The 27,608-nt window shown below is 49.5% G+C and overlaps 1 protein-coding gene and 1 long non-coding RNA gene across 2 annotated transcripts in view; one reads left to right on the forward strand and one right to left on the reverse strand.

Annotated features, from left to right (window-relative positions):
- Nucleotides 1–27,608, forward strand: part of Plekha6 (pleckstrin homology domain containing A6) — a 136,837-nt gene that overhangs the window by 16,933 nt on the left and 92,296 nt on the right.
- The window catches only part of LOC125359419, a 56,849-nt gene continuing 50,378 nt past the window's right edge, over nucleotides 21,138–27,608 (reverse strand). Inside the window, exon 3 of the long non-coding RNA XR_007212551.1 lies at nucleotides 21,138–22,646. This is a non-coding gene — a long non-coding RNA (uncharacterized LOC125359419). The remainder of the gene's footprint in view (nucleotides 22,647–27,608) is intronic.

Raw genomic sequence — 27,608 nt, forward strand, 5'->3', positions numbered from 1 at the left:
GCAGAGGCGGGCGGGAGGCCGTGGGAACCACCCTGTCCCCTCCCAGGGTTGGGGTGCAGGGGAGACTAGCAGCTTGTCATGGGATGGATGGAGTTAAACCTTTCCGGGGACTATTTACTCCTGATCCTAAGTGACAGCTCGGGGAGGGAGAGTCACGTGGCCCTGAAATCCCCACGGAGCCCATGGAGCATGCCCAGCTGCTCCTGCCTGGGAAAGATGCTGGATCCTGCAGTAACCATAACAGCATCCTCTCCCTGCGCCAGGGACCTGCCAGCCGGGAGAGATGAGTGATTAGAGCAGATTAGATCGCGCGCCCGGCTCTGGGGAAGGGCCCCCTCAGGCGGGGGTGGGGGAGAAGATCCTAGCCGGCCTGAGCTGGGGGAGGGGAGCCTTGGGCTTGCCGAGTTCCAGCCGCTCAGTGTGGGATCACCTCACCTCCAGACGCCAAGCCGGTGAGTCTGTTTTGATGCTGCGGATCTGTGAGGTGGGAGGAGGAAGGTTGGGCCCAGGTCAGGGCTGGCAGCCGCCTGCCTGCTGGCCGCCCGTGACGGGGCCTAGCGCACTGCGGGACCACTGCCTTCTCAGCTTCAGCTTTGGCAGTGGTACTGGGGGATCGGAGGATGCTGAGAATGCTAATTATAGCCCTCCCGGTGCCCCACCCCCTCCAGAATCCCCAGGAAGAGCCGATCCTGTCAGAATTGATATTTGCATGGCATCCTTGGGGAGGGCAGCTTTGGGACTACCAGCATCTTAGGGTCCAAGGGGAGGGGTCCTGGAGCCCAGAGTCAGCCCCCCCCCCCCATTGATTGTCACCCTTGAAGGAAATGAATGCAGGAAGGAGAGCTGGAGGGGCTGCAGGTCAGGTTCAGGTCAGCCTCAGGGGGCCGGCCTTTCTCAGTGGGAGGGGTCAGAGGGACTCCCTTATGGGTCGTGGAAGCAGAGCTCTTGACTCCTAGGATGGGAGTGGGTCTTAGGTTCAGGGGGGAGCTCCTGAGGGCACTGGAGCCTGGCACATGGACCGCGGTGAGGGAGCAAGGGGACAACATCCGTAATGATGGACTAGGACCAACCAGGCCTCTCAAAGACCGGAGGCTTCTTGCTGTGTGAGGAGTCTGGGGAGACAGGGAGGCTGGGGAACTAGCCAGGGAGAGTTGGGGTGGAGCAGTGAAGAAAGGGGGAGACTAGGAAGAGGTTCTGGATGATGCTCTGAGACAGCAGGCCATAGGCCTGGGAGTGCCGGCCCAGGGCAGCATGGGGGGGGGGATTAGGAGGAGGACGGGTCCTAGAGTCCCTGTGGGGAGGGCTCTGGCCTTCCAGACATGTCCTCCATCTGACAGCTTGGGGGCTGCACTCCACTGCAGGTCTCCTGCGTGCGGTGGCTGGGGGCAGCGGGGAGAGAAGTCCCAATTGGCATCTCGGCCTGAGCTTGGGCTGAGCAGATCTTGTGGGGGGCTGCAGGGGGGTGGGGGGGTGGGTGTGAGGTGCCCCAGAGACTTGGCAGGCAGGGGCTTAAGGGCTTGGCTGGCTGAAGGGGGTGGTGGGAGGGGCCCAGGCGCCAGGCCTGGCACGGCCATGGGGCTTTCCTTGGAGAAACAAGAGAGTTTCTGTGTGTGCACAAGGACGTGAAGTGCTGGGCCGCAGAGATGAATTATTAAAGGCCCTCGGTTTCCCAATCAGCGGCAAGGTGATGGATGTGTTAGCGGGGGTGTGTAATTAATCCTGGCGGGCCGCTGCACGGGCTGGAGACAAAGGGGACTTTTTTTTTTTCTTTTTTTCCAAGTTTGGTTTCTTTTCCCTTTTCCCAGGAAGATGATGGTACAAGACCATTACATAGATAATTACTTTTAGTGTGCCTTCCAGGAGGATTGAGCTGTATTCTTCCTGCTCAGTGTAACGGAGTAATTGCTGAGGGAATCAGGGAGTCCTGGCCCCGCCCTGGCTCCAGGCCCACATCACAGTCCCCTTACTGGGGACCCAGGCTCAGCTTAGGGAGCCATGGTGGCCTGGGCGTGGCCTGGAATGCACTCCACACCGCGGTGAGGTGTGGCATAGAGGTGGCCAGTCATGGTTCTCTGGATCAGTTTCCCCACTGTCTTCCTCCGTGGCCCTTTGTGACAGTTGGTGAGGTCATTGGCACGATCCTGGCACGTCCATGAGGCCCTCGTGGGCAGGGCAGGGCGAAGGCCCGGATGAGCTGGGAAGAGTGTGGACAGGGCCAGTGCTGCAGGCACTGAGCTCTACAAGCAGAGTTCAAACACTCTGAGTAAGTGGGGGCTTGTGGCTCACGCCTGCAATCCTGGCTACTCAGGAGGCTGAGATCTGAAGGTCATGGTTCAAAGCCAGCCCAGGCACACAAATCCATGAGACTCTTATCTCCAGTTTTAACCACTGGAAAGCGGGAAATGGAGCTGTGGTTCCAGCGATAGAGTGCCGGCCTTAGGCACGAATGCTAAGGGACAGTATCCAGGCCCAAGTTCAAGCCTCGGTCCTGGCACAAAACTAAAAAAAAGAAAGAGAAAAGACGATAGAAATGAAAGACTAAAAAACCCTACTTTAAGCAAGAACCAGGTTCACATGGGTAACATTTAGAGTCCGTGGGGCCAAAAGGAAGCTGGGGGCAGGCTGAGGAGAAGCCTCTCCAAAGACAGGGGACGCTCTACCCTCTTCCCTAAGGTCTCTCGGTGACCATCTGGTCCATCCACCCTCCCCCAAGCCAGGTGAGCCCTACGCCAGCCTCCCTTGGGGAATCCATCCCTCACAGGTACTTCCTGCACAATAGGGAAGAGGCAGCGCTCCTCTATGTTGACGCACACCTGAGTCCCGCCCACCCTTTGCGTCTGATCCTTTGAAACTACATACAACCTGCTGGCCTCTCTTTCACATGGGGATGAAAATGTTTTCATTTTGTTTTAGTTAAAATGTCACGTACTCGAATGTATGTAGATGGAACCCAGCCTGTATGTACAGCCAGGTGTGTGTTGGACATCCAGACAGTTGACTTATTTTCATTTTACACATAAATACCATATTAAGATATTTGTTTATAAGGCTTTTCCCCTTGTATTTTGGGGTTCTTTCCTTAGGGCCAATTCCTGAAGGTAAATTATTTTGTTTAAAAAAATTACTAGGCGGGGAATGTGGCTTAGTAGAGGAGTGCTTGCCTAGCCTGCATGACGCCCTGAGTTCGATTCCTTAGCACCACATACACAGAAAAAAGCCACAAGGGGTGCTGTGGCTCAAGTGGTAGAGTGCTAGCCTTGAGCAAAAAGAAGCTCAGGGCCAGTGCCTAGGCCCTGAATTCAAGCCCCAGAACTGGCAAAAAATTTTACTATTCTATGAGTATCAAAGCACAGTCATTAAACACATAGGCTACATGTCAAGAAAATTTAAAGTCAGGTGCCATTGGCTCACGCCTGTAAACCTAGCTAGCTATTTACAAGGCTGAGAAGGAGAGGATCCAGTTCCAGGGCCAGCCCATGCCAAAAAAATCTTTGAGACTCCATCTCATCTGAAGAATCTGGGCATGCTTGTATGTGCCTGCCATCCCAGCTATGACAGGAAGCCCAAAATAGGTGGAGAGCAGTCAGATATGTGCCCAGGCTGGAAGCAAGTCCTTATCTCAAAAACAGCCAGCACATAAAAAGGCTGAGGGGGTGGCTCTGTGGGAGAGTTCCTTCTTAGCCAGCACAAGGCCCTGGATTCAAAGCCCAGTACCTTGAAAAAGAGTTGAAGCTGGATGCTGGTGGCTCACCCCTGTAATCCTAGCTACTGAGGAGACTGGGATCTGAGGCTTGCAGTTCAGAGCTAGCGTGGGTAGAAAAGTCCGTGAGACTCTTATCTCCAATTAACCACCAGAAAACCAGAAGTGGAGCTGTGGCCTTAAGTGGTAGAGTGCCAGCTTTGAGCAAAAGAGCTCAGGGACCTAGGCCCTGAGTTCAAGCCCCATGACTAACAACAACAACAAAAAGGTAGTTTAAAACTACCTATTGGGGCTGGGGATATGGCCTAGTGGCAAGAGTGCTTGCCTCGTATACATACATTAGGCCCTGGGTTCAATTCCTCAGCACCACATATATACAGAAAACGGCCAGAAGTGGCGCTGTGGCTCAAGTGGCAGAGTGCTAGCCTTGAGCAAAAAGAAGCCAAGGACAGTGCTCAGGCCCTGAGTCCAAGGCCCAGGACTAGCAAAAAAAAAAAAAAAAGCTACCTATAATTCTCCTTTTCAGATATCTGGTATATAGCTGTAATATTTTGAATGACTTTTTATGCATTCATGCACAAATGTGACCAGATTTATATATTTATTTGTTATTGTTGACTTTTTTTGAAAAAGGTCTTGTTATGTAGTCCAACGCTAGCCTTGAACTCTCATTCCGTCTGTCTCTGCCTCTTGAGTACGAGGATAACAGGCATATGCCACTGCTAAACTATAATATTTTAAAAGATATTAGATGAATATCACATATTTGCCATAATATGTAATATGTTCATTTAAAAGCATTTGTTCAGTCTGGCATGTCTCTTCCTTGGTTTTCTTTAAGTGGTACAAAGGGGTTTTGACTTAACATCGCAGTTTGAGCATCACTCCTTCCATCGTTCCCCCCACCCCATCTATCCCAGCCCCGCCCATCCACTCAAGGCACCTGCTTCTAACGTTTACATATTGAATAGTATGACTGGACTTAGACGGTATTCAGTCTCCTTTCCCTCCTCTCTCCTCCTCTTCTTCCCCTCCCCTTGCACTGGGGCTTGAACCCAGGGGCTCAAGCTCTCCCTTCCCCCTCACTCAAGGCTGGTCATCAAGAGCACAGTTGTGGGGTCAAGTCAGGCAGAACCTGAGGTCTGCTACTTACATACAACGATATTGACAACAACTTTATTTCTGTACATCTGCTTCTTTATCTGGAAGAGGGAGGTAATGTTAATATCAGATTTCTTGTAGAGGTAGGTGAGGTCATATATATGTAAAGTATGTAGAACTTGTGGAAAAGAATAAACCAGGTATTTATGACTTTTTTTGTTGGTGGTAGTCATAGGGCTTGAACTGTGGGCCTGGGCCCTGTCCCTGAGCTCTTCTTCAGCACAAGGCTAGCACTGTACCATTTTGAGCTACAGCACCACTTCCGGTTTTCTGGTGGTTAATTGGCTATAAGAGTCTCATGGTCTTTCCTTCTTGGGCTGGCTTTGAACTGTGATCCTTAGATCTCAGTCTCCTAAGTAGCTAGGATTACAGGCATGAGCCACTGGCACGATCATTTTTTTAAAAAAATTCCCATACTGGGGCTTGAACTCAGGGCCTCCTCACTGTCCCTTAACTTTTTCACTCATGGTGGGCACTGTCCCATTTGAGCCACACCCTTTTGCTCATTAAATGGGTAGAAGAATCTTTTTGTGTACCTGGGCTGGCTTTGGACTACAGTTCTCAGCCTCAGCTTCCTGAGTAGCTATGATTGCAGGCATGAGATACTGATGCCCAACTATGGTAATCTTTCTGAGGTTTGCATAAGGAACATAATTCTCAGAAAATGGATATCCTGGTCTCCCTCCCTCCAAGCCCGCAGGTGTCCTCGTTTGAGGATTACTACCCCTGTCCTCCAGTGATCCTCTGCTTTCCCTGGTGCTTCATGACAGAAGTGGGCTCACCAGCACGTTCCCGGACTGCAGCCTCTGTAGGATGGGTTACCACAATGTCCTACTTGGGGCAGGTGCAAAAAGGGCTCCCCGGTGTCCTCTAGCTTGTGAGACACCTCACCCCTACCTGTCCCACACTGACGCTTGCACATCCTCCCTTGCAAATCTGCCTATAGTCTCTCATTCTCCTGAACCCTCTTTGCACTTTTCCGAAGGCAGTCCAAGCTGACCTGATGCACCAGTTCTGTTTTGTGTGTTAATAAGAGGGAATTGGAAGAAAGAAGCCTCACACTGAATCCTGGTCCAAATGAGTAGCTATATGACTTAGGGCATGCCACTTTATATCTATGATCTTTTGTTTCCGAGTGTGACAGCCGGGGTTAGTGTCACTACCCACCTGCCTTGCTGATGGCTAGATGAGTCACACGCGTGCAACTGCATTGTAAACTGCAAACACTCACACAGATGCCTGTGGTTACTGAACAATGTATATCAGAAGGCAGTGCTTCCACTTGGGCCAGACGGGCGCCCAGGCGGGGGCCTGGTGGGAACTGCGTTTAGAGAAGGTGGTATTGAGTCTGATGGTCAAGTCCTCCAGGTTCCCCACTTTCTTTCCATAGCAAGTTTGGTCCTAACTGTGTAGATTCGGGAAGCATGGAGGAGGAGGCCTGTGCCACTTTGCTGGCTGTACTGTCTTGTCCATCTTCAGCGCTGTCTTCCTGAAACTGGTTGGGAGCGCCCCTTCCCCAGGGAGATGGCCTGGAGCCCTTGGAGGAGGCGAGGCCCCTCCCTCCTCTGCTCTGCGCTCCACCAGGGCACCCAGGCACGTCTCCCAAGATCTAATTTCACATGTCTGCAGTTGTACATGGCAATTTGCTTTTTGTAGCCAAGTGATTGCAATTAGCTTGTTCAATTCAACCTGATCTTGGGCAGTGAGGTCCTTTTACTTATTTCACTTGGTTCCTGGGTCCTCATGAGCATCAGCAGAGCTTTCCAGAGGCCACAGACAAATCTCTTTGCCTCCTGTGAGACCTAGGGGGTACCAGGCGGATTGAGGTGGACAAAGAGGACGGCGATGGGGCAGGGACACCTGCTTTGGTGGGGACTCTGGGAGAGGGCACAGTATTCAGAGACTTGCTGGCATCCCAAGCAAGATGTAGGATCTTGTTTGAATGCCCTTCCCCTTCTGCTCTTCTTGTATTGTCTCCAAAACAGGAGTAATGGATCCTCTAATTCTAGTGTGTACCATGAAGTCCTAGGTTTTTTAAAAAAAGGAATGTTTAAGTTCAGTCTGGGAGGGGAGTGGATAGGTGGGCAAATACATGTTCTGAATATGAGACAGAAGCTATCTATGTTGGTGTCCAAGAAAGAGGTAGACTCTTCTGGAAGAGATAGGAGACGATTCCCATAGGTGGGCCTCAACTAGATCCCATTAGCTTGGGAAATCTACCTAAATGCTCTGGGTCTCAGAGCCAAGTGTGGTAACACATGCCTGTAATCCTAGCACCGGGGAGGCTGAGTCAGGAAGATCCAGAGTTCCAGGTGAGCCAACACCACAGAGTAAAACTATTTAAAAAATTCTCTAGGTCTCAAGTCTCCTAAGTGAGAATACTAAATGTGAGAATACTAAAGCCTCTTTCGCAGAGGTGAGGAATGAAATGAAATAAGTAATATAAAGACTATATCTGTCCCTGCATGGCTGTTTAACTGACGTTCAAATGTCTTCTTGAGGCCAGGCCACATGGTGGGGTGGTAGGGGAAGGACAGGAGTCTCAGGAAGCCGGTCCTCATCCTTCACCTTAGCTCAGTGACCTTGGGCCAGCCTGTTAACATCGGCAAGTCTGAGTTACTGTATCTGCAGGGCGGTACACAATTGTCTGGGTCACTTGAGAAACTTCACACAAGGTACCTAGAATTTTCTTGTAGTAAGTCCTAGAAAATGTGAGTTCTTCTGTGAACAACGTATTTCACTGACAAATAGCATGTGTGTGCAAAGACACACATGTTGCGGGTTGATTTCTAGATGTGCTCAGAAAGAGAGGATGTTGACCAAATGAGGTGACCAAGTGACAGCTAGTGGCTGCAACAGCTGAGAAACTGTCCCCAAGGAGAGGTGACCAGGCCTCGGTTGAAGGAATCAGGCGTAGGCAACACAACTAGGGTTGTCAGCATGTGTGGTTCATGCTCCAAGCTGGGGAGAGCTTGCTTCATGGGAAACATAAGTGGACTGCTGACAGCAGGAACTTAATTCCCTCAGCTATTCAGGCCTCCCAAGCCGGCTGGCCTGGGCTAGTCCTGCCAGCAGTATCCCAGCTGCTCTGTAGCCTGTCTGGTCCCCTGACCTTCCTATGCAAGGCAGCCTGGCGGCCATGCTGGGTTGCCATGGTGACCGGCAGCCTCCCAGCTGGGTTGCCTGGGTAACCAGTTGGCTGGTATTTGGAGGGAGGGGGTTTATGAGCTTGGGTGGGTGGGGGGGGGATGATCAGCCTCAGGAGAAGGACAAGGGTGGGACAAGGAGAAAAAGAAATCTCTGATGGCCCCAGCCCAGACTTCTCTCTCCCTCCTGAGATTGGGAGAGCCTGAGCAAGGCAGGTAGGATGGGAGGCTGCGTTGTCTTGGCTTACATGTGCGCATGTTTCTGTTGTGTTGTCTGGGTCATGTAGGATTTGGCAGGTTTGATGGGGGTAGTGCTGGAGTTCTCCCTGGAGGCGAGGAAGACAGTGGGTCCACTTGGAAAGCCATGGGCCTTCCGAAGCCAGAATCAGTCCTGACCCCTCTCTTGGCCCTCATGGAGTTTCAGTGTCCTCCTCTGTAAGAGGGAGGGGCTGATGTAGATCTCCATACACTCCACCACTGCCTATGCTGGGGCTTCTGCTTCTTCTTTCATACTGACTTCTCTCTTGGGTGGATGTTTTACAGCCCATGACCAGCTTGTGTCAGAGGCACAATCTGGTCTTATCCTCGCCCTGCACAGGGGATGATGGGAGGGTAGGGGTGGGATTAGAATTGAGAACCTAGAGACGTGGCTCTTACCCTGAGATGTTTCCCATTGCATCTGCTGAGGGCGGAAAGCGTGCTACACAGGTGAGGAGGTCATCAAGGAAATTTGGAAAGTAAGTCAAACCCAATACAGAGGCCTGACTGTACTCAGCAGGAATGTAGTTTTCATCCCAATCCAGCAGTGTGTGAGTTACCCTTATTTCTGACAGATTTCAGGAAGCTGGATTTTTTTCCCTTCTAAATATAGTCATGACCCTTCATCTTAATTTCACATCCACTGGTGAATCACTACACTGAGTCTGAGAAACAGAGTATGAGAAAAACAAAGCTTTCTCTCACCTTCCAGGTGTTGATTTACCTGTTGGATCCTCCCTTCTGTGAGGTAGCTGTGGCTCAGAGGTTACACCACGTGCTTGAGGTCACCGAGGCAGAAAAACCTGAGTCAGGGTCTGAACGTGTGTGTGTGTGTGTGTGTGTGTGTGTGTGTTGCTTAGGTTCAGAGGCTGCCTTTATCTGCAGAGTCTTTGCTGTAAGAACTGAACGATTCTTCTTAGAGAAAGAAAAACAAATCTAAAAATCCAAAGGATGTACCTTGGTCCCTTCAAAATCAAGGGCCAAGAGCTGTGACCATACCTGGTGTGCCTCTGGCCAGGTGTGTCAAGGCTGAGGACGGCTGTGCAAAGAGGAGGCTGGTTTGAAGCAGTGGGTGTGAACGAGGGAGTCAGGTGTAGAACATGAGCAGGCTGCCTCATGGTTCACATGCTGAAGCTTCCTGGACAAGCCTTTCTGATTGCTTAGTCGGGTTGGGTATAACTGAGATCAGATTCCTCGTCAGAGTCCTGGGGCTGTGCCGACAGGTTTCAGGCCTCTGGGATATGTTTCTGACAGGAGAGCTGTAAACTAGTCCCCAGAGGAGCCAGTTTGTCATTGTGTGTTTCCACGATGACAAAGAGATACTAGTCAGCAGGAAGCTACAAGAGGGACCCTGCCACAGGTGGGGTTCACTTGTGCCCAATAGCCAAGGTTAGCAGGGCCTAGAGAGGCTGTGGTTCCACAACACCCCAGCAGAGTGCTGGCCCTGTAAATGCTTTTCATGATACATGTAAGGCCTGGAGTAACAAGCAGGAGCATGTGAGGGAATCCACATTGCTTGGCTCCATTTCCAATCGTGTTGTGTGAATTTAGCCCAATAGTTTATTTTCTTTGCTTTTCTTTTCTTTTTTTTTTTTTTTTTGCCAGTCCTGGGGCTTGGACTCAGGGCCTGAGCACTGTCCCTGGCTTCTTTTTGCTCAAGGCTAGCACTCTGCCACTTGAGCCACAGCACCACTTCTGGCCTTTTTGTATATATGTGGTGCTGAGGAATCAAAACCAGGGCTTCATGTATATGAGGCAAGCACTCTTGCCACTAGGCCATATTCCCAGCTCCACCCAATTCTTAGTTTCTTAGGACCCAGATTTCCCTATTGGTGGGGGACACTCAATAGATAGTCCCGTCCCTCCCTTCTACAGGACTTTGCCCTTGGCAAACAGAAGAATGCGATAGGCATTTACAGCCAGTTGAGTGTATTCCCTTTACAGCCCTGCTTGGGCCCTGGGAAGGGGGTAGGGAGGAGCAGGAAGTTGTGTTCTTATCCTAGAATACATGACATGAACAGATTATGGGAGGAAAGATTTCTTTTGCTCAGGGTTTCTGAAGTTTCTCAGTCCATTGGTGGAGAGGCCATGCACAGCAGAGCAGCTCACCTCATGGTGGCCAGGAAATGGGTGGAGGAGGGTCCTATGTCAGCAAGCCCTTCCCTTTCCCCCTGAGATGCCATCCAGGTCCCCAAATGTGGGATGGTGGGTGGTGCCAACTGCATTCAGGGTGGGTCTTCTCCCCTGCAGCAATTCTTCTCTGAAGACAGATACTTTGCCCTCATCAGTACTTTGCAAGTCTTGTAGGTGCTTGCCAATCTAGTCCAGTTGACAATCAAGAACAGCCATCAAAAATACAACCCTTCTCACTGGGAAATGAGAGCAGGCAGAGATACTAGTATGGCCTAGGCTTTTGGGCTGCTTTCTCTAGAAGTGTAAGTCCATCCTGTCTCCTGTGAATAGAGAGGCTGGGGAGATGTGTTTCCAGTAAATAGAATAGGCGCTTTAGCTTCATAGCAAAGGATGAGAAGGTTGTTCAGTGCCTAATGATGAACTGATTCACACAGCAAGTGTGAAGTGTGAGGTCTTGAGTTCAAACTCCAGTACCAAACAAAAAGAAGAGAAAGTCTGATCCAAAGGAGGTGGTGAGCATGAACCTTAGACACTGTCTAGATCCCAGAAAGGACTTTGTAAATCTATACAGAAAGGTATTTGATTGGGCCCAGCATCTTCTAAGTATGATGTCAGAACCAAAGCCAAAATCAACACTTGCACTTTTTAGGTATATTTTTTGAAGTGACCTTTAATTGGCTGAAATAGCTAGTTGGAAATAGACATTGTTCTGTCATATTCCATGGACATAGGTCTTTATATCTGGTATGTTTGTATCTTCAGATGGCAATTAGCATAATTCTTTTGGGGAGGAGTGAACTGAGGGCCTTGCACTTGCCAGATAGGTGCTCTACCACGGAACCACACCACTAGCCTTCTTCTTTTGCTTATTTTTCAGGAGTTGGTCTCTCATTTTTGTCTAGGGCCTACCTTAGACCATGATCTTCTTACCCATGCCTCCCAAATACCTTAGGACCACAGGCATGCTTGTTAGTTGAGCGGAGATCTAACTTACCTTTGGCCGAAGTGGCCTCAAACTCAGTCCTCTTGATCCTTGATTCCCATGTAGCAGGGGTCACAGTTGTAGTTCCTTATAAGTAGTTCTTTTTTTTTTTTCAAATACTAAAATTAACTTTAGCCAGGAGCTTGTGGCTCATGCTCGTAATCCCAGCAACTCAGGAGACTGAGATCTGAGGATTGTGGTTCAAAGCCAGCCCAGGGAAGAAAGTCTGGGAGACTCTTCTCTCCAGTTAAGCACCAAAAAAGCCAGAAGTAGAGCTGTGGCTCAAATGGTAGAGCACTAGCCTTAAACAAACAAACAAAAGACAACAAAAATTCAGGGTCAGTGCCTAGGCCCTGAGTTCAAGCCCCAGGACTGGAACAACAAAAATTATCTTCACTTGTCCCAAGGAGTTTCATTTAAAATATTTTTATCATCTTTAGGAATTTACACAGAGGGGTCTCAGTTCAACAAATCAGCTTAAGTACAGTGCATCTTGATTGATGTCATCCCTTCTATCGTTCTCCTCCATCTCTCCCCACTCCACCCATCCCCTCAAGCCACCTGGTTCCATGTTCACAGTAAGTGGTTCTTGACAAGTACTTTCCTCCACCTTCCCTAGGTTTAGGAATGGAGTGCTGAGGAGCCTCTTGATCGGAACCTGTCTTCACCATCTTCTTCATTCTTCATCTTCTGGCTCAGGGCCAGGATTGTTATATTCCTGTCATTGGCTGAAGCCTTTGCAGGCTGGAGCTGGATCATATCTTTTTCATCCTTTGTCCTTCCTCCTAAAAAGTTTGCTTTGGCTCCATCCTGATGATAATGCAGATAAGGCACCAGTGCACAAGAGGATCTGGTTAAGAAGCATAGATCCTTCTTCATATCTCTCATACTTGGCCCTATATGTCTTTAATATTTCCTGGAGAAGGAGTGAGCTATTTTCAGCCAGCTTTGGGGAGCTGTCACTCCCACAGGCACCTCCTGAGGTAACAGGTCAGGAGAGAACAAGGAGGTGTCAGCAGCATCTCATTTGCATACTCCCCACCATCTTCCTTGGGCTCAGTTTATAGACATCCTGGCCAAATTTAATTCTGGCCATTGCTGTCATTTTTCTCTCCATCCCTCACACCAGAGTCAGCGGACAAGTTGGAGCTACAGGAAGCTTATTAAGAAGCCCTGGGCTCCAAATGTCAGAGTCTGTTCTTTTTCAGATAGACTAAGACAGGAAAGGGATTTAGAGTCTCAGCCTTGGAAGTCATCTTTCATTTGGTTCAACCTACCTTCCAAGTCACCGTGTCTCCGTTTGAGTGTTCCAGACATGTGACAGCCCAGCTACTTGAGCACTCTTAGAGGCCAGGGCGTGGCCCTTGGAAAGTGCTTTCCTGTTGTTGGGTAACTTTAGCTTGTGTCCTTCCCTGATGGTGACCTTGAATTTTCCTCTTCCTGGTAAAGTCAGTCCTAGCTGTCCTTTCCTGGGCTCCCTTGTTTATCATTGTTTTAAAGAATCAGACAAGTGTTCAGAGACCGTTAATACAGACTCTGATATTGAGGCTGCCAGGGCCCGCAGCCAGATGCCATGGTTTTGGGAGAGGATAGTAGCTTTGCACCTGCTCAGCTAGAGCTCTGCCTCTTGAGCCACACCCGCGGCCCTTGCCATTTCAGTTATTTTTCAGAAAAGGTCTCATACTTTTTTCCTGGGCCATCCATGGATGGTGTTAAGTCTCTTGTCTCCATCTTCCAAGTAGTTGGGATTACAGATAGATACCACCACATCTTGCTTGTTCTTTGAGATAGGGTCTCAGTAACTTAATCCTAAATTTGATCTTCCTGTCTCCACTGGAATCACATGATTATTATGATTATGCATACTATACGACTCACATCTAGACCTTGAGGCTTTCTATATCCTGACTCAGCAGCATTAGGAGATAGTTAGAAATTTAGGTTCCCAGACTTCATTGGACCTACTGAATCAGAATGTTTGTTTTAGTAAGTTTCCCCCAGGTGATTCATGTATATGTTGAATTCTGAAAAGCACTACCTGAATTATTCAACTTGGGGATGGGGATGAATAGCAGAGGATAGGAAACCCATCTTCCAAGGGCTTTTGGTTTTAGAGGTAGGATTTGAGGTAGGCAAGTGAGTGCTCTGTCACTAAGCAGCATGCCAAGCCCTCTTCAAAGTCCTGATAACCAGGTTCCTGGGGACAGACTGTATCAAGGATACACACACACACACACACACGCACACGCACACACACAGAGTACTGGAGCTTGAACTCAGGACCTTGTGCTTGCTGAGCAAGTGCTTGACCACTTGATCTATGTCTCTAGCCCTGTTTCCAGAATGTCATTAGAAACTCCCAATTTATAATGGATTACTCCTAGACTGCATAAAGTTTCAACTTGGACATGACAAATTAAATATGCATTGTATTTGTCTTGTCATCATTTTATTAGAAATGTACTTTTCAGCATATTTTAAGGATTTTGGATTATACGTACAGTTGAAATTTTTGATGTTGGTTTTCCATTTCTGATCTATTTCAGTTTTGAAAGTGTTTGGCTATTATTTCAGTAATACAGATTAATTCAGAGGCCTGACTGTACGCCAAGTCTGTTAGCCATCCCTCTAGCTTTGTCAGGAGCAAATCTGAATGCCCCCACTAGGAGAGAAGCCGGCGTGCTTACTGTCATTGGTTTACTTCTCTGCCGCCTTCTCTGCCGCCTTCTCTGGACCAAGGCATTGGCTTTGAGGCCTGTGATGTGAACTTCTTTCCTGTGTTTCTGAGCTCACTACTTAAGGAAGAGCCATAGGGCCCTGCAATGTCAGGTTCAGGACAAGTCAAGATGGCTCCCTGCCCTTGCCCTCTCTCTTTCTCCTGTAGCTCAGGCAGCAGACTCTCTGAGGCCTCCTCGGGACTCCTTTCTCTCCACAGCCTCCCATGAACACATGCGAACCATCTTTGGCATGGGGGCAGGCACTTACTTGTCTGCTTGGCTTATTTGAGGCTAGACTGCTTCTGCCCTGGGGCTCAGGATGTCTCCTTGAGCATCCTTTCCTGCCTCTGGGATAGGAGTGTGCCCAGGTCTTGTTATCGTCGTATCTGCTTCCTCCCGCAGATGCTGCTGGGTATCAGGGTATCTCTGCAGTGGGCTTGTTAGTTAATTGGCGCTTCAGCTGGCTGATTGACTCTAATGCGGTGAACATTTATTTACCCCAGCAGCCGCCTCTCAGACAGCCTTTAATTGCAGGCACGAGAGAGACAATAATTATGGGATAATGGGTGGCTTTTGTGTGAGTCCTTCTCTTTACACTGTGTCAGCAAACAGGGTGGGTTTGTTTCCTAACATTCACATCCCCCTGCTGGTGAGAATCTGCTGCCCTCCTCCCCACTCCCTTCACCTCTACCCTCCTGCCCATCGCTTCCCTTCCCTGCCTTGGGCCTGAGATTTTACCCCAATTCCCTGGGCTACAGAGAACATGTTCCAGACTTCCAAAACAGCATCCCATGCTAATCCCATTGTGGTCACAAGCCCGACTTTAGGATTTGTCGGGTTAATTTTATTTTATTTATTTTATTATTTTTTGACTGTCGTGGGACTTGAACTCTGAGCCTGGGCACTGTCCCTGAGCTCTTTAGCTCAAGACTAGTGCTCTACCACTTGAGCCACAGTGCCACTTCCTGTTTCCTGGTGGTTAATTGGAGATAAGAGTTGCATGGGGCTGGGGATATAGCCTAGTGGCAAGAGTGCCTGCCTCGGATACACGAGGCCCTAGGTTCGATTCCCCAGCACCACATATACAGAAAAAACGGCCAGAAGTGGCGCTGTGGCTCAAGTGGCAGAGTGCTAGCCTTGAGCGGGAAGAAGCCAGGGACAGTGCTCAGGCCCTGAGTCCAAGGCCCAGGACTGGCCAAAAAAAAAAGAGTTGCATGGACTTTCCTGCCTGGGCTGGCTTTGAACAACGATCTCAGCCTCCTGAGTAGGTAGGATTACAGGTTTGAGCCACCTGTGCCCAGCAAGGTTATTTAATTTATTAAAAAAATTTTTTTAGGGCTGGGAATATGGCCTACTGGCAAGAGTGCTTGCTTCGTACACATGAAGCCCTGGATTCAATTCCCCAGCACCACATATATAGAAAGTGGCTCAAGTGGCAGAGTGCTAGCCTGGAGCAAAAAGAAGCCAGGGACAGTGCTCAGGCCCTGAGTTCAAGGCACAGGCCTAGCAAAAAAAAAAATTAGAGGTACTGAGGTTTGAACTCAGCCTTGTGCTTGCTAGGCAGGTGCTACCTGAGCTATGCTGTCAGTTGTTACGGCTTTTATTATTTTTTAAACAGAGCGTCATCATTTTGCCCAGGCTGGCCTCCAACTCTGACCTTTATAATCTCAGCCTCCTCAGTTGCTGGAATTGCAGGCCTAAGCCACCAGTGCCCAGCTATTAGTTTTGATATGGAGTCTCACTGTGTTCTCTAGGTTGGCATCAGACTCTTGGAAACCAAGTGATTTTCTGCCTCTCAGGAAGCCATGGGCCGCTTTTTCCTGTTTATTTATTTATTTATTTTCCCTTTCTCTTTCGCCAAGCTGTATTCTCGGAATTGGTATTTTTAATCAACTTTGCCTGAAAAGAGAGTAACTATAAAGCATATGACTATTCTGTTTCTTTCTGATCTCTGTTCATGTTTTTATATTCTTGTGATTCGTGTACAGCTATTGTCCTGTCAAAGGTTTCTTTTGTGTGGTATTATTTTATACCAAATACTCTAGGTATGACAGCGGTCTATAAATTTATCATCTTAAATAGCTCTAAATAATTCTATCCTGTTTCTGCATTACTGGAGTGCTCTTTTCTTATTACTGAGGAATTTGGGTTGTTTCCAATTTGTTGCTGTTATGAATAATAGCTCTATCCTAAACATCTTTATACATGCTGATTTTCCCTAGTTATTTCCCCAGGGTGGGGGATTGAATTATGAGTTGTATTGATCTGACTTTGTGTTGGGAAGAGCTGGAGGGAGTGGAGAGTTGGCAGTACCGGGAGGTTTGCCCAGTCGCTCCATCACTTCCCTTCTCCCTGTTTCCATGTTTTTATTATGGTCTTTGCACCTGCTTCTCCGCTCTTGGAACAGCAATGCATAATAGCCTGTCTGAGTTCTCTGGGTCAGTGGACTGGGTGGGTGCTTCTTGTACAGGTCGTCTCCCATGCGTTCATCTGAAGGCTCCCCGCCCCCCCCCCCCCTCTGGCTAGCCAAGATGGCTCCTCAGGTGGCTGGCAAGGCAAGCTTCTGTCTCCTGGGATCCTGGGCTTGTCAGCCTGAGCACCTGTAGATGGTTTGGATAGTTGGATTGGTTCCTAGAGGGATCATCTCAAGGAAGAGCATTCTGCTCCATCATATAGCCCTTGCCTCACACACGTGAGACCTTGGGTTCCATCCTCAGCCGTGCAAAGCACACACCAAAACAAAACATTCGCCAGAAACTGGTGGCTCATGCCTATAACCCTAGCTACTTAGGACGCTGAGATCTGAGGATTAAGGTCAGCCTGGGCAGAAAACTCTGGGAGACTCTTGTCTCCAATGAACCAGCAAAATAAAGTGGAGATGTGGCTCAAGTGGCCGAGCACTGGTCTTGAGCAGATAAAGTCAAGCAAGAGTCTGAGAGCCTGAGTTCAAGCCCCAGTACTGGGATAGACACAAAATAGAAAAACAAAAAAAATTAAAAAAGGAAATTTCAAGACATCCAAGAGGAAACTTCAAGGTTTCTTAGGTCCTTTTGCCTCAGAATCTCATAGCATTACACCTATTCCATTGTGTTCGTCTGACACCATTCCCCTCCCCCACACACACCACAAAGGACAGGGGGTTAGACTTCCTCTCTCAACAGATGGAACAGCAAAATTTACAGGCATCTTCTGTTCTGCACTAGAATGGAGAAAGAAAGCATGCTGATGATTGGTAGCCTAGGAATCCTCCCAGTGTGTGCTTAGAAGAGGCCATGGGGGACCCTCACCCCCTCGCCTCTGCTCTGCTACCTCTTGCCTACCCTGCTTCTCAGAATCCTGCCCAGAATCTCAGAAATCACATGAACTTTCCTCAGTTCCTCCCCTGCTACCCACAAGGCCAGGCCCTTCACATGCCTCCCTCCTCCCTCTTCCTTCCTCCCTCCCTTTCCAGATTCCTAGGGTTTTGAGTCTTTATCTGCCAGTGTCTTTCATGGTTCCTACCACACCATGCCAGTATTCAGTTATTCCTGGGTTTGGCCTGCCTGCCTGTCTTCTCCCCGAGGCAAGAACAGTGCCACCATGTTGAAGACCTAGGAAAGTGGTGCCTGGCATATAGAAAGGTTTTGCAAACTCCATTTCTTCTCCCCTTTTCCAAACATTTGACATTCTGTTGTGGAGTAAAATTGGGTGAGTTATCTTCATGAAGCAGGGGTGGTGGGCCAGAACCAACATTTACTCTTTTTTTTTTTTTTTTTTTTTTTTTTTTGGCCAGTCCTGGGCCTTGGACTCCGGGCCTGAGCACTGTCCCTGGCTTCTTCCCACTCAAGGCTAGCACTCCGCCACTTGAGCCACAGCGCCGCTTCTGGCGGTTTTCTGTATATGTGGTGCTGGGGAATCGAACCTAGGGCCTCGTGTATCCGAGGCAGGCACTCTTGCCACTAGGCTATATCCCCAGCCCCCAACATTTACTCTTGGAGCATGTGCACTGGGCAGTGCTGCTGGGAGCTTTAGACCGTTGATTCTTCCTGCAGCTGGGATGTCAGCAGCAGCGGGGTTACTGCTTTGCAGAGGACTTCTCTACCATGCTCCAGGTGCCATTGTTGGGTCACACAGTTAGAAAGCCATTGAAGCATCTGGGGACACCAGGCTATCTTCTTTCCTGTACACCATGTCCTGCAACCCCTGGTCCCACATCTGTGAAGTGGAGACAGTTTTCCTTACCCTGTAGAGTTGCTTCCATGAAATGAAATAAGACCAGCAGGGTCCAAGGCAGGGCAGGGCCTCAGGGAGGCTTCATCCCACACGGCCTGTCTTGCTACATGGTGTCTCCTTCTCAGGGCTCTTGCATATGCGCTTCCCCCTTGCAGTGATAATAGGTAGCAATGTCGTCCATGGGCCTTTCTCCTTAATATCCTGTGTGTGTGTGATTTTCACTGATAAGTGTAACTATTCTGGCATGCGCTTCTCAACTGTGTGTGCAAGCCCTGAAGCTTTGAGTGGGCAGGATAGAGTGGAGGGGGGATCTGTGTCCCCTGGAGGCCTAGGGACAGACTTCTCATCTTCTCTATAATCACAGAGCAGACCACAGATACCTGCCACTCTGTAACATCCTGCCCTCCCATGGAGCACTGAGCCTGGGGAGTCTACCTTCCCTTCCTGAGTTAATTACCTACGTGTGTCTGGGGCTTGATCTCAGGTCTTTATACTCTGGCTTAGTTCTCCACCACTACTTCTCCAACCCCAGTGTAGCTGATACTCTCCTTCCTGAGCCATGCCTCCAGCTCAGCTTTTTTTTTGGCCAGTCCTGGGGCTTGAACTCAGGGCCTGAGCACTGTCCCAGGCTTCTTTTTGCTCAAGGCTAGCACTCTACCTCTTGAGCCACAGCACCATTTTCAGCTTTTCCTGTTTATGTGGTGCTGAGGAATCGAACCCAGGGCTTCGTGCATGCTAGGCAAGCACTCTTCCACTAAGCCACATTCCCAGCTGCTGGCTCAGGATTTTTTTTCTGGTTAATTGGAAATAACTGTCTCTCAGACTTTTTTTTGCCAAGGCTGGCTTCCTCAGATCTGTCTTCTGAGCAGTTAGGATAATAGTAAGTCACCAGTGTCCAGTTTGTTTGCTACTTTAAAATCAATCCTGATGCCAGACTCTGGTGGCTCATGCCTGTAATTCCAGCTACTCAGGAAGATGAGATCTGAGGATAATGGCTTGAAGCTGGAAGTGGAGCTGTGGCTCAACTGGTAGAGCACTAGCCTTGAGGAAAAAGAAGCTCTCAGGGACAGCTCCCAGGCCTAGAGTTTGAGCTCCAGGACTGGCACAGACACAAAAGCTTAATCCCAACAAGAGATCATTATTTCGCTTTTCTTTCCACCCTTGCAGATGCCAGTGCTCTTTTCACCGCTTAGTTGTTTTCATTTTCCATCTTCTGTCCTGAAGCTCCCAGGAACTCCATTCTAAGTGACTGTGTGTGTGTGTCTCTCTCTCATTGGCTGAGCTGTAATTGGGGAGGGCAGAGCCGGGACTGGTATTGGAGGGGCTTCCTTGGTAGGGCCACAGGGAGCCCAAATCTATGTCTAATGCTTCCTGCTACCCTTTCCTCTATGCCTTTGGGTCTGGCTGGAGACACTGCCTGAGGAAGCAGGAGCTAGCAAGTTTAGATGTCCACTAGTTTTGTCTGGTCTCTTGTCCCCTCTCTCCCAAGCTCATCCTTCCCTAACTTGCCAGCCTGGCTGATGATCTATGCCACTCAGGGGCCAGCATCACCAAAGACGGAGGAGGTAGAGGTACTTTTAAAAAACTCTTCTTATACTCCTCCTTCTAAACGTCCAGGATGAAAAATCCTTGAGTCTGGAGGAAGGCACATTTCTCAAGGTTCCTCTGTCCTAGCTTTCTGTTGCTGCCTTTTCTCAATGCAGGTCTGCTGGTCCTTGGCCTGAGCTGCGGGCTCCTGAAGGCAAGGATGTGGCTATGCTCTTGGGCCAAACCCTTCACTTCACTGTGGGAGTCTTGCTGGGCCTGCTCAGACAGCTCAGACAGTTCAGCACACTGGTCCAGCTCTCTAAGTAGGAGACTTGTGTCAGGTGTTTGGGGTCATTGACCTAGAGGCCTGGTGTTTGACAAACCTTCAAAACAGAAACACCTTTCCTGCGTGCACAGAGATTTTTCCCACAAGCCCATGTGCCAGTAAGCCACGGAGGGGAGAACAGAACCCTATGCATTACCTGATTTTGAAGGACGTGTCCCCACCGTACAGGCGGAGGCTCCCATCATCTGCAGGGCAGTGAGACAGAGAGGAAAGGGCTCCAGCAAGGTGCTAGGCTGTATTTAATTTGTCTTCTGAAGATGGCCTCATGGACAGAGGAGATGGGCTGGTGATGGGTGGTAATGGCGACAATGCATGGTTCAGGGACTCAGCGGCTGGAACCTATCTCAGAGTAAAGGAAGATGGTGACGGACGGGACAGAGGGCAAGAGGTGGGGCATTAGGTGCAGGGCATTAGAAGGACCCTCTTGACACAAGAGAAGTTTCCATTGGGCCACCCCATATGTAGGGGCATTTGTTCTAGAACTCCTTAAAGGTACCCCTTGAAGGTGACTGAACAGAATTTTTTGCTGGCTGTTAAAGTAGTGGAGAGAAGGCGGCAGGGGAGTGGCAGAGCAGAGCCGTGGGGCATGACGGAAAGGTGCAGGGGTGCCCCGCCACCACCTGCTCAGCCCCGACAACCCGCAGTCCCCTAGGGCTAAGCACCGACCATCCGGAGAGATGCTTTCTGCTAGGATCACTTTTTATTTCTGCTGGCCACACCAGTGCCATTTCCCTAGCACTGCTAGTCCTGGAGCTGAGAGCTATGGGGGTGGTCCCCAAACCTCCCCTTGCTTTTACCCAGTTGTTCCGACCAAGAGCAGAGTGGGTTAACTGTGCACTTCAAGTGAAAATGTCCTAAAAGTACAGTCTCCCTCCTGCCTGCTCCATCTCCAGAAGGACTCCTTTTTCGGGGGGGGAGGGGGGCTGGTGTTGGGATTTGAACACTTGGCCTGGAGCTTGATCTCAGGGCTGCAGGTCCCTGAACATAGACTATATCTCTGAGTGTCCCCCAGAGGGAGCCATCCTCAGAGTAGCTGGGGAGCAGGCCCTGGAGGCTCCTCTGGGAGAAAAGCCCTGCGCTGTAGGTTTACCTTGCAGGCTGGACCATGGACAGCTCAGGGTTGTGAGAGCAGGGCTTTCACGGAAACACTCAGTTTTCTATTCTAGCTTTGGTTCTCTCCTAAGGATGTGTAGTTCCAGATATTTTGCCATCCTCTCCAGGCCTTGCCTGTTTATACCAGCTGAGAAGGAAGAATCATATTCTGGGACTTCCTCCTTTGGGTTATTGCAATGAAAAATAGCCTATGCGTATAAAGAGCTGTGTGAACATCAGAGATTAGTCTTAATATGGTTTTTGGAGAGGCAGAGCACTTTTGGAGTCTGGGTTTGAGTGCTGATTCCACAGGGAAGTTCCTGTCACCCACAGCTTCCTTCTTGGGGAAGTGGAGAAGGAGCTGTTAGGGTGTGGCCTGTGTGGTCCTCCCTGACACCCCCTTTGGGCCAAACCTTGAAGAGTTAGAGAAACCCAGTTAATCCAGATGTACAAAACCCAGGGTCCTCAGGGTCAAACTACTCTTCCCTGTCTCTGTTCTGTCCCCCCTCTTCCTCACTCTGCTCACTGACCATTTGTCATTTCCCTCCTGATGAAGCCAGGGGGTCTCTGGCTTTCCTGGGCAGGGTGCTCGAGACCCAGAATGCCTGGGTATTCACAGATTGGCTTGCCATTTGCTGTATTCATGTTTGGTGGAGGGATCACAGAGCCCGACAGAAACCTGCCTCCCCCTTTCTAGGCAGGGCAGGAACTTGCATTTATGATAATGACACCTTACATTTATGGAGCGTCTTTGCTGCTGGAAGCCAGGTGCTTTTCCTTTAAGCATGCTTCCTTCATTCTGGAGGAGGTGGGGACCCAGGGAAAGGGTCACAGTAACCTTGTGACTGAGGCTGAGGCATTCAGTAGTCTGCCCGTGGCCAGGCAGCCAGTGGCAGGACCAGGATTTGAGTTTCAAGAGTCAGGACTGCTGCTGAGATTCATTGTGGGGTCTCTTGCCTTGCTAGCTCACTTTCGCACTGCCTTCTTGCTCTGGCTAAGTCAGAGGGGATCCCAGGCCCTGTGGTCCTTGAAGATCAGTGAAAGTGAAGGGGTAAGAGGTAAATGGGGTGGGGGTGGGGGTGGGGGGAGCTGTGCCTTGGTCATCTCGTGACTGCCCGGCATGGGCATGAATATGGAACAGGCACCCAAGTTGAATACTAAGTTAAACCCTACAGCTACATAGCTCCAGGAAGGCTTCTTTGGCCACTTAGTCTGGGGTGGAGCCTCTTCTGGCCCCGCCCATCAGGAGGCAGGTGAGTTGGGGCACTTGCCTCTTTCTACTCAGAAGCTTGCACACTGCTTGGAGGAGGTAAAAGGATCATTTGGAACACGAGGTGCTCCTGGGCCCTGGTTCCTGCACACCCCTCCTGCGCTGGTAAGGAGAGCCTCCCTCCCAGCAAATTGGGCTGGGAATGGAGATGTGGGGCATTGGAGGGCTGGATGGACAGCCAGCCAATCTGACTGCTGACTTCCTTTGTATGTTGCAGATACCTCTTCCAGTCCTCCCCTCTGTCTGTCTCTCACTCCATGCTGTTGATTTCTCTCATTGTTCCTCTCTCTTTGCAATTATTTCCTCAGCAGATTTAAGCTCTGCAATGGGTCAAGCATGTCTTTCCCATTTCTCCTTTCCAAAGGATTCTTTTAGAATACCCCCCCCCATACTTTTCTTTAGACTTCTCTGGCCCCTTCTCCCTCAGTCCTCTTTGCTCCAGAATGTTCTCCCTTCTTCCCCTTTAAGATCTGTGTTCAGTAGCACCAGGAAGTATTGAGGGCAGGAACAGTCTGGGAAGTGCCAACTGTTTGCCCAAGGTGGGGTAGGCTGCAGCCAGACTGTTGTGCTGGGCTGGAGCATGGGCTTGGGTGCTTGGCTCCTGTGTTGCTTTGTCCTTCCCCTTCCCTCATTGTCTGCCTTCCTTCCTCCCCCCTCCCTTGTCCCACACTGGCCCCCTCATGGAGGCTGAGATGGCACAGAGCGGCTGCTCTGGCTTCTGCAGGTGCTGTTTTGCTGAGATGCTCATTTGTTTCCAGACCCGGGGACAAAGCTGAATCTCCCCACCTGCAGCTGCTGCCTCTTAGAGCCAGGGTGATCTAGGAGAGGAAGAGCGCTGGGTTTCAGCTCTGAAGATGATGTGGTCACTGGTGTGACCACTTTTTCTTAGGGAACACTGGCTGGACCTTTTACAAAAGCCCAAGTGGATGGAGCGATAGAAAGTGAGATGTGAGCCCTGGCACTGGTTCTGCCCGGAAGGGGAAGCAGCCGAGGGCCTCTTGCCCTGTGCTTTTCCGAGCGTGAGCCCCAGGGCCAGGGTTGGTGGCTCAGCCTGCTCTCAGGAGTCAACTGCACCATCACCACAGTAAAAATCACAGAGGTCTCATTTATGTTTTAAAAACATTTTTTCCATAGAAAATTTCAAGCATATATGTTCAGGCTTGAATCATTTTGTTTTGTTTTTTGCCAGTCCTGGGGCTTGAACTCAGGGCCTGAGCAACTGTCTCTGGCTTCTTTTTGCTCAAGGCTAGCACTGTACCACTTGAGCCACAGCGCCACTTCCAGCTTTTTCTATATATGTGGTGCTGAGGAATCGAACCCAGGGCTTCATGTATATGAGACAAGCACTTTACCACTAGGCCATATTCCCAGCCCAGGCTTCAATCATTTTGAAGTGATCTCATGTCCAAGTTTATTTTTAGTCTCATTCCCAGTTTTTTCTATTCTCTAATTATTTTGAAGAAAATCCTAGTTAGCTTATTATTTCATCTTTTAGAGAAACATCAACATATTATTATCACCACCAAATAAAACTAACAGTTCCATGTAATCAAATCCTATTAGTATTTTTATTTCCCTGGTTGTTCTGTTTTATGAAATCTCTCCCTCATTTTTTTTTTAGTTTGGATCCAGATAAGGCCCATACCTTGTGATTGTTATTATAGCTCTTAAGTCATCCCTAATCTGCAGGTGTTTTCTCTTGCAGGGTTTTAAATTTTATTTATTTATTTTATTATTTATTGGTGCTGTCTCTGAGTTTCTTTTGCTCAAGGCTACCACTTGAGCCACACACAGCCCTTCTGGCTTTTCTTTCACTCATTCATTCTTTGTTTCTTTCTCTCTTTTCCTCTTTCCTTTCCGCCCTTCTCTCTTCCTTTTTTTTTTTTTTTTTTTTTTTGCCAGTCCTGGGGCTTGGACTCAGGGCCTGAGCACTGTCCCTGGCTTCTTTTTGCTCAAGGCTAGCACTCTACCACTTGAGCCACAGCGCCACTTCCAGCTTTTTCTGTGTTTGTGGTGCTGAGGAATCGAACCCAGGGCTTCATAAGCATGCTAGTCAAGCATGCCACCACTAAGCCACATTCCCAGCCTCCTCCCTTCTCTTTTTCTCTTTCTTTTTCTTTCTCTCTCCCTTGCCTTCTTTTTCTTTTTCTTTTGTACTTTGTTGGAGATAGTCTCATTTCCTGCCCAGGCTGCCTTGGAATCAACATCCTCAGATGTTAGCCTTGTGAGTAGCGAGGATTACAGACATGAGCCACAGGAACCTGGCCTCTCAGTTTTTCACATTCTGAGATTGACTGATTGTATCTTCAACGTGTTATTTAACATGTTCTCCTATCTCTCTATTTCCTGCGAATGGAGATAAATTTAGGCTATGATCAAATTCAGGCTCCTTTGACTTATTTCTGAGGTGGGGGGGGATGAGGCCTGTCCCCATGTCCCCACCTATCAGGAACCACACAAAGTCTGTCTGTCACAACAAGCCTGTCAGCAACCTTGATGATCACTGCCCACATCCATTAATTCATTACAGACTAATTGCCTATTAATTACACTCTCTAATTAGGGGTTGCTTCTTTGATTTCACAGTAAGTGATCTCTCGCTTTGGAAAGAGGCCTCCTCCTCTGTGGTTGCTGTGGAGGGTGAGAACCCATGGCCGCTGGTGGCCCACTCCCATCATTGTGGCCTCTCTTTGGCTTGGAAAGGCAAGGGACCCATAAGTGACAGCCTGGGAGTCTTCTGTATGATTTCATGGAGTCAAAGCTTGAGGCTTCCCACAGAACTTTTCCAGTAAGCTCTGAAATGCAGTTTACCCATATTTAATCAGATTAATACCCAGACACAAATGACTATCCCTTACCACCCCTCTGTACTTCCTGCTATCACTGACCTAATGAAAACTATATCTGCATAATAGTAACTAGTTTACACGCCCCCCCACCCCACTCCCAGCATAGCCCGGCATTGAGGCTGTGGGCAAAGCTTCTGGTCAGTTTGTTTCTGTGGATGGTGGCTCCACTTTTTTCTGGCCTTGGGCAAGATATCACACTTCCCCTTGCCTCAGTTTCTCTACCTCCCTTTATAGGGTTATCATGCAAATAAATTATAAAACACAAACAAGGAGATGTATGGTGGCTGGGTATTACCTATTGCTTTTGTGGGTTTCCTGGTAGCAAGCTGATGACCAGCTTTGAGTCTGCAGACCTACACCAGGGTAGAACAGTGGCAGAGCTGAAAATTGGTTGTGTCACGGACACAGGAACCTATGTTCCTAGTTCTAGTTTCCATCCCTAAGAACTTTCCAGCAGCCAGGCACTGGTGGCTCACGCCTGTAATCCTAGCCACACAGGAGGCTGAGGTCGGAAAATTTCAGTTCAAAGCCAGCCTAGACAGGAAAAGCCCACGAGACACTTATCTCCAATTAACCACTAGAAAACCAGAGGTGGCACTGTGGTAGAGCACTAGCCTTGAGCAAAAGAGCCCAGGCCCTGAGTGACCAAAAGAAAAATGAAAAAGAAGGTTCTAGCAGCATTTGACACCAGTTTATTTGATGCCAGTTTCATTACTCTTCGTCTTGACCAGGGTGATAGAAAGCAGCCGTAGTTTTGGAAAGTCAGGGAACCAGCTCTTGGAAATGCCAAGTCAGAGGATATGCCTAAATGGGAAAGGAAGCCGCCACCTGGCTCTCTGGGACTGCTTGGTCCCTTCCTTGGGATTGGGAGCCACCAGGGAGGACGTGGGGAGGATCTAGAGTTTGGCTCAGACCCGCTCTTGTATTTTTCCCTTTTAGAGGCCTGGGCTGTTTCTTGCCCTTGAGGAGGCTCCCCTCTCCCCAGCCCCAGGGCCCAGACAGCCAGGTGGACTTGGCTCCTCCCTGGGAGCTTGTGCTCCCCTGGGGCCTGGCTCAGCTGCTTGCCCATCTGGCCATGCAGATCAGAGATGGAAATCTGTGGCAAGACAATTAGACACCATAGCCTGCCTGCACAGAGAAAGAAACCCACTCGGGGCCAGTCAGCCAGACCTGAGCGAGCCAGAGACTGCGGGCCAAAAAAGCGTCCACAAAGTGAGCCCCAAGCTCCTTTCACCGTCCAGCCCCTGTGCTTCTCCATGTGCTGACCACAGAGAAGCAAGGCCTCTTTCGTGGACAGCAGGAGGGAGACTGAGAGGAATGGAGCCAAGGATAAGCAGAGGACGTCCACCCAGGCACCGGAGGCCCACTCTTGTAATCCTAGCTACTCAGGAGGCTGAGATCTGAGGGTCATGTTTGAAGCTAACTGGGGAAGAAAATCTGTGAGGCTCTTATCTCCAGTTCACCATCAAAAAGCCAGAAGTGGAGCTGTGGGTCAAGTGGTAGAGAGCCAGCCTTTGAGTGAAAAAGCCAAGGGGCAGCATCCAGGCCCTGACTTCGAGCCCCATAACTGGCACATTAAAGAACAAACAGAAAACAGGAAGCCCACACCACAGGGAAGGGCAGCAGCCCGGGCACGCCGTCAGGGGCCTCCAGCGAGTACACACGGGGAGGTGCAGCGCTGGTTTCCTTTCCCCTGGGCTCCTGCCTGAAGCATCCCTCAGCCACTCCTTTTTCAGGAGCTCAGCCTTGTGACTCAAGCATGTGAGCCGAGGGTGGCAGGTTTTCCATCTCAGGTAGAGGAGAGCAGAGGGAGGGACGGGAGAAGCAGAAACCCTAGAAGCTTCTTTGTCCACATTTCATACTGTAGAGGCTGCTGTACGGGGCCAGTTTCTAGCTGGATGGTTCCCAGCCTGAGCACAGAGTCCCAGGGTTTGAATGCTCAGTAGATCTTTGGCCTGTTTGGCCTATCAGGGAAGGAGGGCACCAAAGAGGGGTGTGATCGGGTTCCCCTCCACCTGAGTACCTAGGTTAGCACTCAGGGCCCTCATGGAATAAGTGAATGGACCAATCAAAAGGGTAGAAGAGGAGCGTTTATTGTCTTTCTTTGTTTCTTCTTCTTTTGCCAGTCCTGGGCTTTGGACTCAGGGCCTGAGCACCGTCCCTGGCTTCTTTCTGCTCAAGGCTAGCACTCTACCACTTGAGCCACAGTGCCACT

The sequence above is a fragment of the Perognathus longimembris genome, chromosome 11, assembly GCF_023159225.1.
Source record: "Perognathus longimembris pacificus isolate PPM17 chromosome 11, ASM2315922v1, whole genome shotgun sequence".
NCBI lineage: Eukaryota > Metazoa > Chordata > Mammalia > Rodentia > Heteromyidae > Perognathus > Perognathus longimembris.